Source organism: Pleurodeles waltl, chromosome 4_2, assembly GCF_031143425.1.
Source record: "Pleurodeles waltl isolate 20211129_DDA chromosome 4_2, aPleWal1.hap1.20221129, whole genome shotgun sequence".
NCBI lineage: Eukaryota > Metazoa > Chordata > Amphibia > Caudata > Salamandridae > Pleurodeles > Pleurodeles waltl.
Window position 1 is genome coordinate 1,053,712,785 of NC_090443.1, and position 12,759 is coordinate 1,053,725,543.

Consider the following 12,759-nt stretch of genomic DNA (forward strand, 5'->3'; position numbering starts at 1 on the left):
CAAAACAATCATGGTTAGCACCAGCTTAATGAGGTAGGTAATTTGCGACTCCATTGGGAATCGCAAACAGTGTAAAGTACACTGTTGTACATCCGTTTTTGCTACTCGCAAATTGCGAGTCGCAAAGACCCGCAGTTTGCGAATCGCAAAACCAAATCTTTGTACATGTAGCCCTTAGACTCTTATTCTGTTGATATCTTGACTTGTGTATGTTGGATATTTGTCATTTTGGTTTTGTTTAGATAAATATTACCTATTTTTCTAAACCTGTGTTGTGTCATTTTGTAGTGGTTCACTGTATTACTTTGTCTGTTGATACAAATACTTTACACATTGATGCTGAAGTTAAGCCTGCCTGCTCGTGCCAAGCTACCAAGGAGGTGAGTGGGGGTAAACCGAGTCTGATTATCTTTTACCCAGGCTAGAATGAGGGTCCTGGCTTGGACAGGGGGTAACAAATGACACCATTTTGGTATGTACAGAGCCTATTTTGCGATTCGGTAACCTATTTACTGAATTGCAAAATAGGTGTGCAAGTCGCAATTAGGAAGGGGTGTCCCCTTCCTAATTGTGAATCGCAGCGCGATGTAGCATTGTTTTGTGACCGTGAATGCGGTCACAAAACAATCGCAGTTAGCACCAGTTTCAAACTGGTGCTAACCCATTCGCAAACAGGGAGGGGTCCCCAAGGGACCCCATCCCCTTTGTGAATGGCAGTGAAAATATTTTTTCAGAGCAGGCAGTGGTCCCACAGACCATTGCCTGCTCTGAAAAAATCAAAAGAAAACTTTTCCTTTTTGTTTTTGAAATGCATCTCGTTTTCCTTTAAGGAAAACTGGCTGCATTAAAAAAAAAACTGCTTTATTTAAAAGCAGTCACAGACATGGTGCCAGACACAAGCCAACAAATACCTGCATCAATGCACATACCTGTGCACACCACACCCCCACAGTGAAACGCTGCACAACGGCTCCATATAGCACCAATAGGTCTGCTGGGCACTCAAATTTAATAAGAAGAAATAATAAAAATGTCCAAACAAGGCCATAGGCCAGTCCATATTTAAGTCCTGGAAGGGCAAATCTAGGCTATACTTGACTCCTACGATTGCAAAGGAAACTCCACTGAGAAGGGGCATCTATGGGGCAGCCATGCACCTCAGGGATCAGGGGCAGAGGCTGGCAGGGGTGATGAGTCAGGTTTTGAAGGGGGGGTCTTGGGCTTAGGTTTAGGAGGTGTAGGTGGAGAGGCTTTGGGCTTGCCCTTGGAAGGAGGGGGAGGGACCTGGGGTAACACAGGACTTCTTCCTCCCTGGGGAAGGGGCACAGGAATGGGAAGGGCGGACTGTTGAGGACTTTGAGGAGGAAGGAGTGGACTGGGCTAGGGCATGGGAACGTTTAGGGACAAGACAGGGTAGGCCAGTGGGCTCAAACAGGTCAACATGGAAGAGGAAAAGCTTCTTAGGTGCAGTTAGAGGGGATTTGGAGCCAGGTCTGGGAGTGGAGGTTGAGGGAGTGGTGGTGCGAGGTGTAGGTGTGCTGGATGTGGATGCAGGTGCCTGTTTAGTCTGCTTGTGTATGGTGGATGTGTGTGGTGTGGATGAGTGTGAGCGTTTGAGTGTTTTGGGAGGAGGGGGGTGGACACAGTGGGAGAAGACAGGCTGCCAGTGTATATGGATGTTGTGTGAGTGTTCTGCAAGTGTCTGTGAATGTAGTCGGGGTGAGTGGAGGTGTGGTGTCTGGGGTGCATGACTGTATATTAGCTGTTGTGTTGACTGCAAGAATGGGGGCAGCAGCAGTGACTGAGGGTGCAGTGCATGTGGGTGTACATGGTGAGGTGACAGACAGGGAGGTGGGGTAGGTTGACACATTGGGGGAGGTGGATGTTGTTGTGTGTGCTTTGGTATGTTGGGTGTGTGCCTGCCTGTGGTGTGAAGTGTGGTGCTTGTGTTTCTCTGTGTGCTTCTTGTGTGTTGATCTGTGTGCATGGCTGTATGTGTGCTTGGGATGGGTGAAGTGAGTGGGGTGCTGGAAGGGGTAGAGGTGGTGGGAGAGGGGACGGAAAGACCAGGGACACTGGCTGCCATCAAAGAGGAAGCCAGAGCCTGAAAAGATCTCTGTAGGCCAGACATAGCACTGTGAATGTCTTCCAGGTGTGCATTGCATTGCTGCATCTGGAATGCTAGCCCCTGGATGGCATTCAGAATGGTTGTCTATCCTACAGAGATGGTTCTCAGGAGGTCAGTAGCCTCCTCCGTGAGGGCAGCAGGGCTGTCTGGGGCAGGGAAAGAGGTGTCTGGAGCGCCCATCCTCCTGGGTGAGCGGGCACGGGCAACTCGGTGGGGAGAAACTGGGAGGGCGGTGATGGTATGGGGGTGGCGGAAGATGGCAAAGAATGGGTGGGCCCAGTAGGGTCTGCCACCACTAGGGAGCTGCCATCGGAGGAGGAATCAGAGTCACTACCTCCAGTGGTAGTTGCCTCTACCGTGGTACTCCCCTCCCCCTCCAACCCACTAGACCCCTGGTCGTCTGTGGACTCTGCCACATGGGTCCCGTGGGCTGCAGCATCCCCACTGGCCGGTGCCTCAGCTCCCTCGCCAGATGATGGTAATGTACACAGGGACACAAGAGCACAGGGAAGGGGAAACAAAACAAGAAGGAAGTACGTCAATTCCAGGAAATATGTACATGTGGTGACACATACACTCCCACCCAGCTCAGGCACAAACCCTCAGCAGACACAACACATGTTATGAATGTGTCCCTGACTAGTAGGCATGATCCCACACTACACTACATTCCCATCCTGCCCCACTACTCTGATACACTTTGTGAAGTGAACCAATGAGAGATGATGCCAAGCCAACACATCTGCACGACCATGAGGCTACATTGAATACAATGGCCCAAACAGGGGACCCCTCACAGGCCTACAGACCCAGCCAAAACTACCTAGGACACTATCCCACGGACATGGAGTGGGGCAGGACTGCAGGGACACACCTGCCTATGTGCCTGGCACTACTATGCATGCACCCCTTAGCATCTAACTACATTCATCATAGTGGCATCACAACAGCATTGGTAATCACCCACTTGTGGCTGCTGTACTGCCTTCAAGCACCCATCCAAATCCGGATAGGCCACTGCCAGAATGTGGGGACAGGGTCCAACGGGCACCCCTCCCTTGTTGGGAGGCCTTCCCCAGCTGGGCCTCTCCAGTCTTCATGGGCCAGCACCTCAGGTCCTCCCACCGCTTCCTGCAGTGGGTGCTCTGCCGGTTGTAGACCCCCAGGTCCGCACTTCCTTGGCGATGGCTTGCCACAATCCCCTCTTCTGATGGGCGCTGACCTGAATGGGACACACAGAGTAAAGAAACAGATATCAGTGTGGGTGCCCCGTTCACAAATGCCATGCCCGTTCAAACGGATATTGACCCATGGAGATATACATATGGACAAATTTCAAGCCAAAAACTGCCAGACACACTACGGGTGAGCATTCACACAGCGAACAAAAACCCATATTGGCATCTGCCACATTCCGCATATCTAAGGAGGACAAATAGCAACTCACCTGCTCCTCTGGTCACCGATATAGCTTGGCATACAGGGGTAGGACCCTGTCCACCAGCTTCTCCAGCTCCCTTGCGGTGAAGGACAGGGCCCGTTCCCCTGTTACATGTGCCATCTCAGGGAGCAGAGTCAGGATACAGCAGCACATGGAGTGGTGTTCTTCCCTTCTCATAGCGCAGGAGTCAAGTGTCAAGGGCCTGTCAAAATGGTAGTAGATACTGCGGCAGTGTGCACTGTCACCGCCGGTGGGGATCATGATTGCCCCCGGTTCCCCATTGACAACCATGTTATCCAATGATCAGGTGCACGGCGGTAAACACCGCCTACTGCCATGACGAGTTACGCCAGCGGAATGAAGTCACTTCCACACTACACTACCTGGATGGCAGGAGGCTGCCATTTTGCATCCACCACGCCTCCATAGCCTGGCTGGGGGCCTCATCCATGGCTCCATTCCCTCTCCCCTTTGTCGAGTACTGACATCAGTTCTGGTCCCCCACATTTAATCATGGTGGGAAGTGTGTCTACACTGTGATGACATTATGACTGAGACACCTCACCAGACATTAGCCTAACAGGATTACCTCCTTCTTTGTGTCTGTGTGTGTTACATATGTGTTGCATGTAAAACATGAATTCTGTCACCATGTGATGCAACTGTATGTCCAAACTCAATGTGTCTTCCTTCCTCCCCCATAGGTACAGACCCATATGGCAAGGGAGCCCCGTCTGTTTACAGACCCCTGGTAGATCAGGCCATCATGGAAGAACGTCACATCATCATAACTTACCAACTTAATCGAGCTACAATCCTAGACCTCTGTGCAGAAATAGAGCCTGTTCTGAAGCCGGCTAATAGGAATCACCTTGCCATACCTACAACTGTGCAGGTACTATCTGTGCTCCATTTTTTGGCCACAGGCTCATTCTAAGTGACAGTGGGCATGGCTGCAGGAGTATCTCAGCCAATGTTCAGCCACATCCTGTCAAACCTTCTCAATGCATTCGTTCAACACCCACAAAGTTATGTCCAGTTTCCCCAAAGGGCTGATCTCACTGACATCAAATCAAGATTCTCTGCCTTTGCAAATATCCCCCATGTGATAGGTGCCATAGCCCTCATACCTCCAAGAGTAAATGAACAGGTGTTTTGGAATGGTAAAAACTCACTCCATGAATGTCCAACTGGTGTGTACTGCTGATCAGTGCATTTCACATGTCAATGCAAGGTTCCCAGGATCAGTCCATGATTAGTTTTCCCTGAGAAATAGCAGTGTCCAACACTTGATGGGACAGCTACAGGGGGACAGAGCTTGTCTCACAGGTGAGTGTGTATGACACAGGATCAGTTACATAGCTGACAGGCACTCTGTATGCAAGTAGATTGTGTGTGTTTCAACCCTATTTCACCCACTTTTGCAGGGGATTCTGGCTACCCCAACATGCAATGGCTTCTGACACCTGTAAGGAATCTCAGGACAAATGCAGAAAGTAATTATAATGAGGCACATGGTCGTACTAGGAGGGTGATTGAGTGGACCATAGGACCCCTGAAAGCAAGATTTAGTTGCCTCCATCTCTCTGGAGGATCCCTGTGCCATGTCCCTGACAAGGAGTGTAAGACAGTGGTGGCCTGCTGCATGTTGCACAACTTTGCTGTGAGAAAAGCTATCCCACTTCTGGAAGAGAAGGATGCTGTTCAACCAGCCCTGCCACCTCAGAGGAGAGATGAGAGTGATGGTGAAGAAGAGGGGGAATACATCAACTCCAGGACCCAGCTAATCCGGCTATACTTCCAGTGACTCTCAGGTACATTTCCTATGATGCTGATGGCTTCACTGCATTGGTTCAGGGTGTCCTTTACCAGTGATATGGCAAAATCATGACTGAAGTGGCAGATGCCAGCTAACGCTATGGAATGTACAGTGTGACATACTTCAGACACTACAGTCTGTTAGATCCCCTCCTGCAATAAAAGTGGCATTATGATGGTAACTGGCTAATGCATTCACATTCACAATTGATTGCTCATATTGATTAAAGACAGATATTTTGAGAGCACAGGTGTATTTATTCCAAGTCAAAACATCAATGAATGTTGGGACAGTGGAAGGGAGTGGGCACATGGTAGCACGGGGTATAGTCCACGGGGCCATTGGAAGATGGTGAGATGGCAGTGGCATGTCAACGAGGTAGCTCAGTGGCACACAAGGGAGATAGTTCAGGGCAGAGTCACTTCCTGGCGCTGGGCTTGGTCTTGGCTGGTCTTTCAGTGGGATGTCTGGGTCTGAGGGCACATTTGCGAGGGTGAAATGTGTCCTTTACTCATAACAGAGTCCTCTACAGAGCTGCATCAGCTGCCTCACACACCAACATTGTAAGGCCAGCTTTGTGTCATCATTCTAAACATAAGAAGGAAAGCAGAGGGTTGAACATGGAGAAGGAGGAAAATACCACTTAGATAAAGTCCACCATTTTTGTAGTGAAAAACACATATTAAACAAAAGTCAATTAGACAGAATGTTCACTTCCCAGGGTTCCCCAGGAAGGGGTTGAGGGTCCGGGGCAACTGTCCATTTTGCCAATGCCTTAAAATGTCTCTGATTCATTTGCATTTGCTAAAACTGCAGCGGTGTGAAAGTAAGGCATTACATTTTGCTACTTTTTTATTCAAAGCATATTGTGAGTGAATAGGTAGAGGAGCTCCATATCCCTATCTGAATAAACATGCATGCATTCAAGGTGTTTCATTTATTATGCTCATACTCAGCACTAGGCTCTTTTCCTTTAATTTCTTCAGTTCTGTCGTGCCTAAAAGGCAGGATACCCACCCTTCTTCCTTCTGCAGGATATGGGGACCTGTAACCTTCTTCCTTCTGCAGTATGATGGGAGTCTGACTCAAGCCCATGGAAGGGAGGGGAAGGGTTGTGCTGAGGTGAGTAGTTTTTGCTAGGTGAGGAGGTGATGCTTGTCTGCAAGGCACAAGCCGAAGGGCCTTGAAACCCTCTCCTATTGTTAGCTTCCAGAAAATGCGAGTTTGGACAGAACATCGCTGCACTGTTCCCATCCTATTTGGCATAGTGTCAGCAGCATCTTGTAGGTAAACCCAGCAGATGCTGGCAACATGCTTCACCAGGAATGAATTTCTGTCTTACTTCGAAATTTGCATACATGTTCTGTAATGCTTTCTTCCCTGAGTGATGAAACACAGCCAAGGCCTTCCTCGATGCATGAGCCCCAGGATATGTAACCTCTGCATCCACTTTTGGGAAGGTGCCGGCTTCACAAGCTACACTGACTTCTAGATGTTGACAATCTGTGCCATCTTGGCCAGTCTCAGAAGTCGGTTTTTTCCCTGCCGCTTAGATATAATTTAGAAATGACTAGCAGTTGCTTGGGGAAAATAATGAACGTTAGTTACTTTTTCAGATAATGTGTGATCGATTTCCTGAACACCGAGTTTTGCCATTGGCCAATCTGAATCATTTTGTATATTAAAGTGATAATTATTTGTTTACCACAACCACTGTGGGCTCGTACTGTTAATTCCAAAAATTATAATCACATCATAATAGCAGTACAGGATAGCAATATCAACAATATGAAAACAACATCTGCACCATGTCCACCCCACCTTGCTGCACTTCTTAGTGAAGAACTTTCTCTCTCCTCTGACACACTAAACCTACCAACATCCTGAACTTACATAATGCCACCTCATCTAATTATGACATCTTACCATCTTCCATCATGAAATTCATTTGAAGAGAAGCCCTCAACATTGTCAATATGTATGTGACATTAACCTTTCCCTCACTGAAGAAGCCAAATCTGGACGTAGATGAACCTGCCACATTCCACACTTTCACCCACCTACCCTTCAGAGGAAATGTCACCAGGAAAGCACTACACATCCAATTACTGGGGCAGATCAACAACAACTACATTCTTCTAAAGGAGTATCAGTCTGTCTTTAGAACATCCTGCAGCATGGGAGACAACTACACTCCAAATAAATAACAACCTCCACCTCACCAGTGGCATAAACACCCCTTGCCTTCTGATCTTGCTGGACCTCTCAGCAGCCTTAAGCAGTTGACCATTGAGCACTGATTCACATCTGGAATCACACATGGGATTCTCTGACATATACCTGAAATGGTTGACCTCCAGCTTCATTGACTGCAAGTTCTCAGAAACTTTGCTTCTTCTGCAGCATACCCCAGGGATCCATCCTCTCTCCTTTCAACTTCAAACTATACATGGAACCTTTAGGATCAAGATACATTAAGATCCATCAAATGCCTTGTCCAACCACATTCAGCGACTCACGACCTGTCTTGAGCGAATTGAGAATTGGATTTTAAGCACTATCTAAAGATCAGCCCAACAAGAACGAAGTTCCTCCTGTTCACCAACCCAGCTCTAAAGAACCCCAGATTCAAGCTTAACTATAAATATTAAACCCAAACTTCTTCACTTGTTAGCTGATAGACAATTCAAAATCAATTAGATTTACTCATGACACTGACTTCATCTTCAACTAACACATTGCCAGAAAAATCGAGACAGCAGAGACCAATTTCAGAATAACAATGCAAGGCCTTGTTTTCTCAAATCCTGACAAAGGCAACAATGAATTCAACCGCCGTTGCAGACACCACTGTGGAATGCCTTAGAGGAATCCTAAACACTGCAGCATGTCTTATAAAGGGCTTAAGTAAAATCTACCTGTAGGAGAGTAGCCTCTTTCTAGCATGGTCACCCCCACTTTTGGCCTGTTTGTGAGTGTGTGTCAGTGTATTTTTACTGTGTCACTGGGATCCTGCTAGCCAGGACCCCAGTGCTCATAGATAAAAACCTATATGTCAGTATGTTTTTTGCCTGTCTCACTGGGACCCTGCTAGCCAGGACCCCAGTGCTCATAGTTTGTGGCCTAATGTGTATGCCTGTGTGGTGCCTAACTGTGTCACTGAGGCTCTGCTAACCAGAACCTCAGTGCTTATGCTCTCTCTGCTTTTAAATTTGCCACTGTAGGCCAGTGACTTTATTTACCAATTTCAATTGGCATATTGGACCCCCCTTATAAGTCCCTATTATATGGTACCTAGGTACCCAGGGCATTGGGGTTCCAGGAGATCCATATGGGCTGCAGCATTTCTTTTGCCACAACCTGGGGAGCTCAGACAAACCCTTACACAGGACTGCCATTGCAGCCTGCGGGAAATAGTGCACACACTATTTCACAGCCATTTTCACTGCACTTAAGTAACTTATAAGTCACCTATATGTCTAACCTTCACTTGCTGAAGGTTAGGTGCAAAGTTACTAAGTGTGAGGGCACCCTTGCACTAGCAAAGGTGCCCCCACATAGTTCAGGGCCCTTTCCGCGGACTGTGTGAGTGCGGGGACGCCATTACACGCATGCACTACATATAGATTAATACCTATATGTAGCTTCACAATGGTAACTCCAAATATAGCCATGTAACATGTCTAAAATCATGGAATTGTCCCCCCATTCCAAATCTGGTATTGGGGAGCCAATGTCCATGCATCCTGGGGGCTCCACCATGGACCCCCAGTACTGCCAAACCAGCTCTCTGAGGCTTGCACTGCAGCTACAGCTGCTGCCACCTCACAGACAGGGTTCAACCCTCCTGGGGTCTGGGCAGCCCAGTCCCAGGAAGGCAGAACAAAGCATTTCCTCTGAGAGCAGGGTGTTACTCCCTCTCCCTTTGGAAACAGGTGTTACAGGTTGGGGAGGGGTAGCTCCCCCAGCCTCTGGAAGTGCTTTGAAGGGATGGTGCCCTCCTTGCATAAACCAGTCTACACTGGTTCAGGGACCCCTTCTCCCCTGCTCGGGCAGAAAACTGGAAAAAGGAAAGGGGAGTGTCCATCACCACCCCAGGGGTGGTAAACAGAGCTCCTCCAGTGTGTCCCAGGCGTCAACCATCTTGCTTTGCAAGGTGTGGGGGCACTCTGGATGGCTCTTAGTGGCCAATGCCAGCAGGTGACGTCAGAGACCCCTCCTGATAGGTCCATACCTGATAAGGTAGCCAATCCCCCTCTCAGGGCTATTTAGGGTCTCTCCTGTGGGTTCTCTTCAGATTCTGCTTGCAAGTTTCCTTCAGGAATCCTGTGCAACAACTTCAGACTCTTCTGACCTCGGATCAACCACAGCCTGCTCCAAGAAACGCTATAACTACAACAAAGTGTGTAAAAGAGACACTTTTCTTCAGCAACCTTAGCTCCAAGTCAGAAACTGCAACAGTTTCCACGGTGTGCATGCTCTGGGGACTCCCTGTCTTCATCCTGCACCAGAAGAACCGAAGATGATGGAGTCACTCCCCTGCTCCAAGCAGGCACCTTCTAAGACGAGGATTGGTACTCTGGCACTCCTCTCACAACGACGAGCATGCTCCTAAGGACACAGAGGGTGGATATCATTGACATAGACTGTCCTGAGGTCCTGCTGATGAAATTTGGAGGAGATAAGACCTTGCCTTCCCCGAGAACAACAGTACCCCTGTGTATTGTGTCTTCTTCACCTCCTGAGGCCTCTGTGGACTCTTTGCAAAATTCCTTCATGTACACCCTGGCCCAGGTCCGCAGCACTCCACCCTGCAATGCTCAACTCGCTGAGTTGTTCTCCGGCGGCGTGGGACCTTCTTTTGTTGTGCTGCATCAACTGCGTTTTGCACCTCCTTTGAACCTGGATCCTGTGGCTTCTGGGGGTGCTGGCTGGCATCCTGAGGGCTCTCTAAAGTGTTGAGAGCCTCCTCTTCCTCCCCACACAGAGTTGAGGCCCCAGGTTCTTCTTGGGTCCATCCAGCACCATTTTGATGAAAAATGCACTTTTGCCGGAACCAAGGCTTGTTGGTGCTTTCCAACACAAAATCTCATCTGCAACGATCTTCACGCCGTGGGACATCTTTTGCATCATGCAGGAACCCGCTGGCATCTTCCTAGGGTGCATTTCTGCCATCTTCAACTAACCTCTTCTGGGTTGGCAGGGGCTCCTGTCCTTCCTGGAACTTATTTCGACTTCTGGACTTGGTCCCCTTCCTTTGCAGGTCTTCAGGTCCAATAATCCAGCAGTTGTTCTTTGCAGACTTGGTTGGCTGCTGCAAAATCCCAAAACCGAGGTGTAGTGTGTCCTAAGGAAACGCGCAGTACTTTACTCCTACTCTTCTGGGCTCTGGGGTGGGGTAATTTACTTACCTCTTACTGTATTCTTACTCTCCCAGCAATTCTGCACACACTACATTTGTCTAGGGGGGGATTTGTGATTCACATACCACTTTTTTAGTTTGTGGTTTATGGTAGACCTATTTTCTCCCATTGCATTCTATAGGATTTCCTACTGTTTGCATTGATCTATGACTATTTACTCTTCTAATTGTGGTGTCTAGTGTATATATTGTGTATAATACTTATCCCCAGAAGGAGTATTGCCTCTAAGATATTTTTGGTACTGTGTTACCCCAAATAAATACCTTTATTTTTGGTAACACTGAGTATTGTCTTTCCTTGTCTATAAGTACTGTGTAACTATAAGTGGTATTGCATGAGCTTTGCATGTCTCCTAGTTCAGTCTAAGCTGCTCTGCTATAGCTACCTCTATCAGCCTAAGCTGCTAGAACACTACTACATTTATCAACAAGGGATAACTGGACCTGGTGTAAGGTGTAAGTACCCAAGGTACCCACTACAAACCAGGCTAGCCTCCTACACTACCCCATCATCCCAATGCTGAAAGAATTTCAACGGCTCCCTCTCCAACACCCATTATCTATAAGACTGATTAATTCGGCAAGAAGTTCATCAGAAACAGGGCCTGACTTACCTAGACAAGAAACAAACCACCAGATACAAGGTAGGTACTGTTGGCCAGAATTTTTTTATTTAAGAAATTTATCATCGCTGTCAGTACTTTGTGTGGAATGAAAAATGGTGAAAGCATTTAATACCATGTAGATGGTGGGAGCCTACATGTATGTATATGCTTAAGGGACCATTATTAGTGGGATTTTCTGATACTGCCCAAATGCTTTAATTTATAACTGGTTGGTGGAACCCAGGAATCCAGTAAGCCACTAAGGTGCTCACTAACATTATCAAAATATTTAAAAAATTGTATTTTAGAAAAGTAACACTCATCCATTCATTCACTGGTACTAGGCAGGAGGTGACAATATCCTTTAGTTCTGATGTTTTTAAGGACTGGATGGTGTGTAAGTCTGTTAAGCTCCTTCTTGGTTGCCCGAAGAAAAGGCGATTCCACCAAATAGCTTTGTGCCATTCTCTACTTAATAGCATTTGTCAAAGTGGTCAAGAGTCCCAGGTATGAGACAAATAATTAAAGGGTAAAAGAATGACCTGGGCAATCTTTTAGTTGTTGATTCACAATGCAGATTGATACAGAAGTTAATAACAAGGAAAATTCCCAATGAAGAGAAGAGAGCCAAGTAGAAGTAGATCAAGTAGATGTTCCAACTGTAAATGCCTACTTACATGTGATTCAAAGAGGAGGTGACATCCTAGGTAAATAATCTACTTCATCTTGGATTGAAAACCTCAGGTTTTTCTGGGCATACCTTCATATTGGAAAGGGCAGCCTATAAAGCTTGTCTTATAAAGCTTGTCTATGACCTTGTGAACCTCATGGCATTGGATTGGCATATGAACAAGGTAAATTGATATTGATAAATTTGCATAGCGTACAAATGCCCAAAGGCTTCTTGTTGCTAAAGTCCGTAAGACTGTAATTTGGTAAAGGGTACATGAAATGAACCAAAGAAAGATGGAATAGAGCCAAGTTTTGAGATGTTTCCTGAAAATGCTCAAATTTGGCTGTCATCTAAGATGCCCAGGTAGCCGATTCCAAAGTAAGCTGGAGGAGTAGACAAAACGTCTCCCAACCCAGGAAGCCTTTTTTAATTTTGGGGACAATCACCTTTTTAGCTGTTTAGATGAAGCCGAAGTTTGTCTTCCTTTGACCAGTGCTTGCCAGAATTCATAGGAACATCCAGTCGCACCTATATCAGAAATCACCAATAAGTCTAGATCGCACAAAATGACTGCCAAAGAGGATTGGGCATATCAAGAGACAGCCATGGAGGCTATGACCAAATGGAAGTTGGTAGACTAGTCATTGGTTTTGTACAGGTCTACGGGGACT